Source organism: Bison bison, unplaced genomic scaffold, assembly GCF_000754665.1.
Source record: "Bison bison bison isolate TAMUID 2011002044 unplaced genomic scaffold, Bison_UMD1.0 scf7180017864244, whole genome shotgun sequence".
NCBI lineage: Eukaryota > Metazoa > Chordata > Mammalia > Artiodactyla > Bovidae > Bison > Bison bison.
Genome location: NW_011494816.1, coordinates 2,813,162 through 2,819,373, shown reverse-complemented (window position 1 = coordinate 2,819,373; position 6,212 = coordinate 2,813,162). Strand labels below are relative to the sequence as shown.

General features: G+C 42.4%; 1 pseudogene; it reads right to left on the bottom strand.

Moving 5' to 3' along the window:
• Positions 1-462: 462 nt before the first annotated feature.
• The window catches only part of LOC104993798, a 25,817-nt pseudogene continuing 20,067 nt past the window's right edge, over positions 463-6,212 (bottom strand).

Here is a 6,212-nt window from a genome sequence, read left to right as displayed (position 1 = left end):
CAAAGGCAGAGATATTACTTTGCCAACAAAGGTCCATCTAGTCAAGGCTATGGTTTTTCCAGTAGTCATGTATGGATGTGAGAGTTGGACTGTGAAGAAAGCTGAGTGCCAAAGAATTGATGCTTTTGAACTGTGGTGTTGGAGAAGACTCTTGAGAGTCCCTTGGACTGCAAGGAGATCCAACCAGTCCATTCTAAAGGAGATCAGTCCTGGATGTTCTTTGGAAGGACTGATACTAAAGCTGAAACTCCAGTACTTTGGCCACCTCATGCGAAGAGTTGACTCATTGGAAAAGACTCTGATGCTGGGAGGGATTGGGGGCAGGAGGAGAAGGGGACGACAGAGGATGAGATGGCTGGATGGCATCACTGACTCGATGGACGTGAGTTTGAGTGAACTCTGGGAGTTGGTGATGGACAGGGAGGCCTGGCATGCTGCAAATCATGGGTTCGCAAACAGTCGGACACGACTGAGCGACTGAACTGAACTGAACTGAAGCTTACTTTATAAAAGGTGTTCTGCTAGTCAGAAGGAGCTGATATCACCAGGAAGGGATTTAGTGTTTTTCTAGATATGAAGAGATTTAAAGATTGTTATCATGAAATCAGTTCCTGAAAATCTATCTACCTAAAACACCTGTTCCACCAGATTCCCTGGAGCACAGAGTGCCTCTCCACCCTGAACTCCCTCTAGGGGAAGTGTTAAAGGTCAACAGCTGCAGCAGCACAGGTTCAATCTCCACAGAGACAGATGGCAAATGCTTTGTTAGATGGTAAAACTAAGGCACAAAGAGAGAGGTCAGACTTAAAGTCTGTAGGAAGAGTCCAGTTCCTGAGTTCTTTCCAGCTGTTGTGTCCAACTGTGTGCCCTGAAAGCCACGCTTCCCAGCCACCCCACTGACTTTAGCAGACCCAAGTTCTGACCCAGAACCCTCTCACCTCTATTCCTCGGTCAATGGCTACTTTGCTCAGCCGCACAGCAATGGGGGCCTAGGGAAAAGCAAACGCTTGGTTGAGGGGATCAGTTGGTGCTCACAGGCACACAAGCTCCATGATAGGGGATGAGGTCTGGGTAGAAATCCAGCTATTCTAGTGACAGTGTTTACTTTTGTTAGTGTTATACCTACTAATTAGCTGATGTTCCTTTTCAATAATGAAGGAAGCCTAACCGATCCCTAACCCTCCTAGTCCTGACCATCTGGAATTCTCGTCAGTTAATACATGCCTCCAGCATGTACAACATACTCCACTGTACACATGCTTTCCCACCCACAGACTTGTCTAACGGTCACAGGCTGCTCCCCAGCCCTTCAGGAGGGGTTTAATTGAGGCTCAGGGTGGGGAAGCAGTTGGCCACGTTTATCCAGTCAGTGGCGAAGCTTGGATCTGATTCCCAGTCACCTTTCCCACTGCTGCTCCCTTCCTCTACCCTCTCATCTCAACAAATGCAAGCCTCCACTGAAAGCATGTTTTACCCCAGGAGGGTGAAAAAGGTCAGTAGTAGGAACTTGGACTTTGGAATCTGACAGGCTGGGGTTGAAATCCTGAGGGCCATTTTGTAGGGCCACTTGGAAGCAAGAGCACCAAAATGACCATCTTTGCCTCACTGATCTTGCTTCTAGTTATCTTGTGTTACCGAAGGTCTGGCTCTCCATCCTGGGCCCTGCTTCAGGCAAGGAGTACATTTGCCTCATATTTTATTCACACTGTATTATTTGAAGGTTTTGTAAGACTTTATCCAGAAAAGAACAATTTAAAAAGTCTGTTAGCATTGAAGGCATAAATGAAAAACTAGCTTCATAAAGATAAAAGAACTTCAGACTGGGAAAAATACCACAGATTTAAGCAAAAATCAAGAACTGGGAAAATATATTTTGATATTGTGACAGAGCTTTTCCTTTACAAAAAGCTGGTATAATTTTTTTTTTTTATAGCATTCACACAGTATAGAAAGGTAGTTGAAAAAAAGAGATGAGGTATGCTCAGCTTTACTTTTAAAGAAAAATAAATCAGAACAGTTAGGTGCTCCTTTTCACCTCACACTTGGAAACTACAAAAGGTTGGTAACGCCCATTATTGTTGAGATTTAGGAAACAAGTATTTGCACACATAATTGAATGGAGAGTAAACTGGTACAATGCTTCAGGAGGACAATTTGACAAGAACTGGCAAATTAGATAGATGCCCATGCTCTTTCATGTTGTAACTCCATGTAGGCATCTGCCCTACAGATGCACTTTCAGGAGTATACACTAAGATGTCCAAAGTTATTCATTCCAGCTATTTTTCAGGAGCTTAAAGGTGTCAGTAATGTGATGTTCCTCATTAGAGTACTAGTTAAATGATGGCACATCCATACCATTAATGAAAAAGTGTGCAGTTTAAATGAATGAGGTTAGTAAGTACATGCTGAAATGGGTAACTCTCCAGATATTAGGTGAAAAAAGGAAGCTGCATCGTGCTGTGTATATTATTCAATTTGTGTAGAAGGTGTTGGTATGATGTGTCTTTGGGGAGAAGGGTCGAGAGAATGGAGAACTTCACTTTTTGTTTTATACTTTTCTATACTGTTTGAATTCTTTTGTGTGCGTAGTTTATGTTTTTAAACATCAGTTAGAACTGGACTAACCTTCAAAGGTGTGTTCCTTCTCCCCTAAATTGTCCTAAAGGAATTTAGAATTATTTAGATATGTGAGTATATGTGCACATTTTGCATGTACAATGAAAATTTCTGGAAGAGTATGAAAACTGTTAACAGTGGTCATCTTTGGGGAGTGTGACTGGGGAATTGAGGAATGTTTTGGTGACCAACTGTCCTGGTTTGCCAGTGACTGACGTTTTGTTTTATGATGTGGGACTTTTCACTTTGAACCTGGACAGCCCCAGGATAACAGGATCACCCTACTTTTGATTTTTATTCTATGTCCTTTGATTTGCTTGTTATGAATATGTATTATTTAACTACTGATTTCTCATCAGAGAAAATTAAAAACTATATAGCCATGTTGTCTCTGTGTTGAAAACACACATATTATGTTTCTGAGTGTGTCTGTGCATGTATACATAATTGTAGTTGAGCCTTGAACAGCCTGGAGCTTAGGGGAACTGATCATTCAAGCCGTAGAAAATCTGTACATAACTTTACAGCCAACCCGCCTTGTAAAGAATTCTGCATCCACAAATTCAACCAACCTTGGATCATGTAGTACTGTAGTATGTATTTAGTGAACAAAAAAAAATCCATGTATAAGTGAGCCTGCACAGTTCCAACCTGTGGTGTTTGAGGTAACACTGTGTGAAGCAGATCAATTAGAAATATGATGGATCATTTTATGTTATTTGGAAATGAGAACAGTGAGTCACAGTTGCCACAGGATGTTCCATTCCTTTGATGTTCCATGGAAAATGTAGCCAAATCCATATTCCTACGGTAAAGTGTATTTACTGCTTAAAGGGAAAATCTGAGTGTTAATTTGTGGACCTTGTGTTTATTGACAGGCTCTTTTGGGCTATAGGGCTTCGTGGCTCAGACAGCAAAGAGTCTGCCTGCAATGCGGGAAACCCGGGTTTGATCCCTGAGTTGGGAAGATGCCCTGGAGAAGGAAATGGCAGCCCACAGCAGTGCTCTTATCTGGAAAATTCCATGGAGGGAGGAGCCTGGTAGGCTACAGTCCATGGGGGTCGCAAAGGATCGGATCCGACTGAGCGACTTCACTTTCTTTTTGGGGTGAATGTAATTTCTGGAGAATTTTGACTCCCTGGTCTTGGTAGTTTCTCCAGTAGAGGGCAGCCGTCTACCACAGTATCTCTTGCACTCACCCCATAGGGAATCTTCATACTTGGCACTCAATGGCACTCAGTAACTCACCTGGAAGTTAAACAGGTTGCATCAGAATGTCCCAACATTTGCGTTAGTGATTCTATCACTAGTTTTCAGTATGATGTTGATTTGGTATAGAAAGTGAAAGTCACCCAGTGGTGTCCGACTCTTTGCAAACCCATGGACTCTACAGTCCATGGAATTCTCCAGGCCAGAATACTGCAGTGGGTAGCCTTTCCCTTCTCCAGGGGATCTTCCCAACCCAGGGATCGCACCCAGCTCTCCCATATCGCAGGCGGACTCTTTACCAGCTGAGCCACAAGGGCAGCCCAAGACTACTGGAGTGTAGCCTATCCCTTCTCTAGCGGATCTTACCGACTGAGGAATCAAACAGGGGTCTCCTGCATTGCAGGCAGATTCTTTACCAGCTCAGCTATCAGGGAAGTCCCTTGGTATAGAAAGCTACTTTTAAATACTGAAATACTAGTAATGAATAAAATACTGTTATTTAAATACATTGAAAAATCTGAAGCCTGAAACATCTTGAGATCAAGCTCCAAGACCCAGTTATTTATTTTATGCAAAAAGACAAGCTCTATACAAATAGGCCCCCCACTCCGTGGAAGTGTAATCAGCTACTACCTTGAGTTACTCAGAGTTTTGTATCAGTTGAGAGACTTTCTGACCAAGTATAAGAGAAACACGACAGCATTAAAATGAACAGCTTCAGACTCTCCATTTATGTGTGATGAAACTATAAACAAGAAATGAAGACAAAACAAATGCTTTTAAACCAAACTTACCATCAGTTTTTTATAATCCTTACCCTCAAGTAACTAAGCAAGCAAGTAAGTACAGATCTCAAAATTATAAAAAGAGGCAGGATTATTTAAGGGAGACTTTTTTTCCCCCAAAATAAGATAACTCTTTTTTACTTTTCATGATTAATTCAAATACTTTTCTGTGTTAATAATATTAAAATGATAGAATATGTTTAACATTTTTATATTTGACCTTTGTAATATGTCTTTAATTTTTTGTATTTGAAATCCATTAAAGATTTAGTTTGTTCTTTAAAAATTGTGTACATGGTCTGCACTCTTTAAAATGCTAGTTATCATCTGTATTTCTGTATTATGCAGAATGGATGCCAAAATAGTGTCTGTCTTTGTGATATTATTGCAGTCACTTTCTTTGACTTTGATGAGCAGTCACTTAACCTTGTTGGGTCTGTTATAGCACAGACGCGACAGGCATAATCACCTCACCTGGATTGTTCTAACATTGGGACACTATTAAAGTACCCAGGATTGCTTGTGTCTGATTGTGTCTGAAGGATGAGGGTGCACCATATGGGCTTAGTGAGTATTACAACTTAACAGAACCTGGCTCCATTTCAGCTGCTTGCCTATCTTTGTGGAAACTTGGGACGTCCCTCTGGCTCTCTTAGAGAAGTGAGAAGCCAGTGGAGCCTCTCGGGTACTTGGAGATTACATGTAGGCAGGGCCTAATCCACTCCCTGGGTATCTACACTTTTGGGGAGACTATGCTAATAGGCTCTTTGAGGATTAAAAGAAAGTATGGGTCTTAATACATGTCCGGAGAAGGCAATGGCACCTCACTCCAGTACTCTTGCTTGGAAAATCCCAGGGACGGGGGAGCCTGGTGGGCTGCCGTCTATGGAGTCGCACAGAGTCAGACACAACTGAAGTGAGTTAGCATAGCATAACACATGTCCTACATCATGTATTTCAAGTGCTTTTCCACCACGTAGTATGGTTGAAAGATGGGCTGGTAGTTCTTTATCTGCTTTAAAGAATCTTGCATTTTCAATTTTGGAACACATTCATGCTTTACTGTCCAGTACAATAGCCAACAGCCAAATGTGTCTATTAGGATTAAAATATGGGAAGTGTAATTGAGAAATTAAGACTTTAAGTAATGTGGCTAGCGGGGCTTCCCAGATAGCTCAAGGGTAAAAAACTGCTTGGTAAGCAGGAGCCTCAGGTTCAGTCCCTGGGTTGGGAAGATCCCCTGAAGAAGGAAATGATAGCCCACTCTAGTATATTTGCCTGTAAAATACCATGGACAAGAGGAGTCTGGTGGGCTACAGTCTGTGGGGTCACACAGAGTCAGACATAGCGTCAAAACATGTGGCTAGTTCATGGGGTCGAGAAGAGTTGGATGACTGAGTGGCTTCCCTTTCACTTTTCACTTTCACGCATTGGAGAAGGAAATGGCAACCCACTCCAGTGTTCTTGCCCAGAGAATCCCAGGGATGGGGGAGCCTGGTGGGCTGCCATCTATGGGGTTGCACAGAATCAGACACGACTGAAGAGACTTAGCAGCAGCAGCAGCAGCAGTGGGTGCCTTAGTGGATGGCACAGATAGAG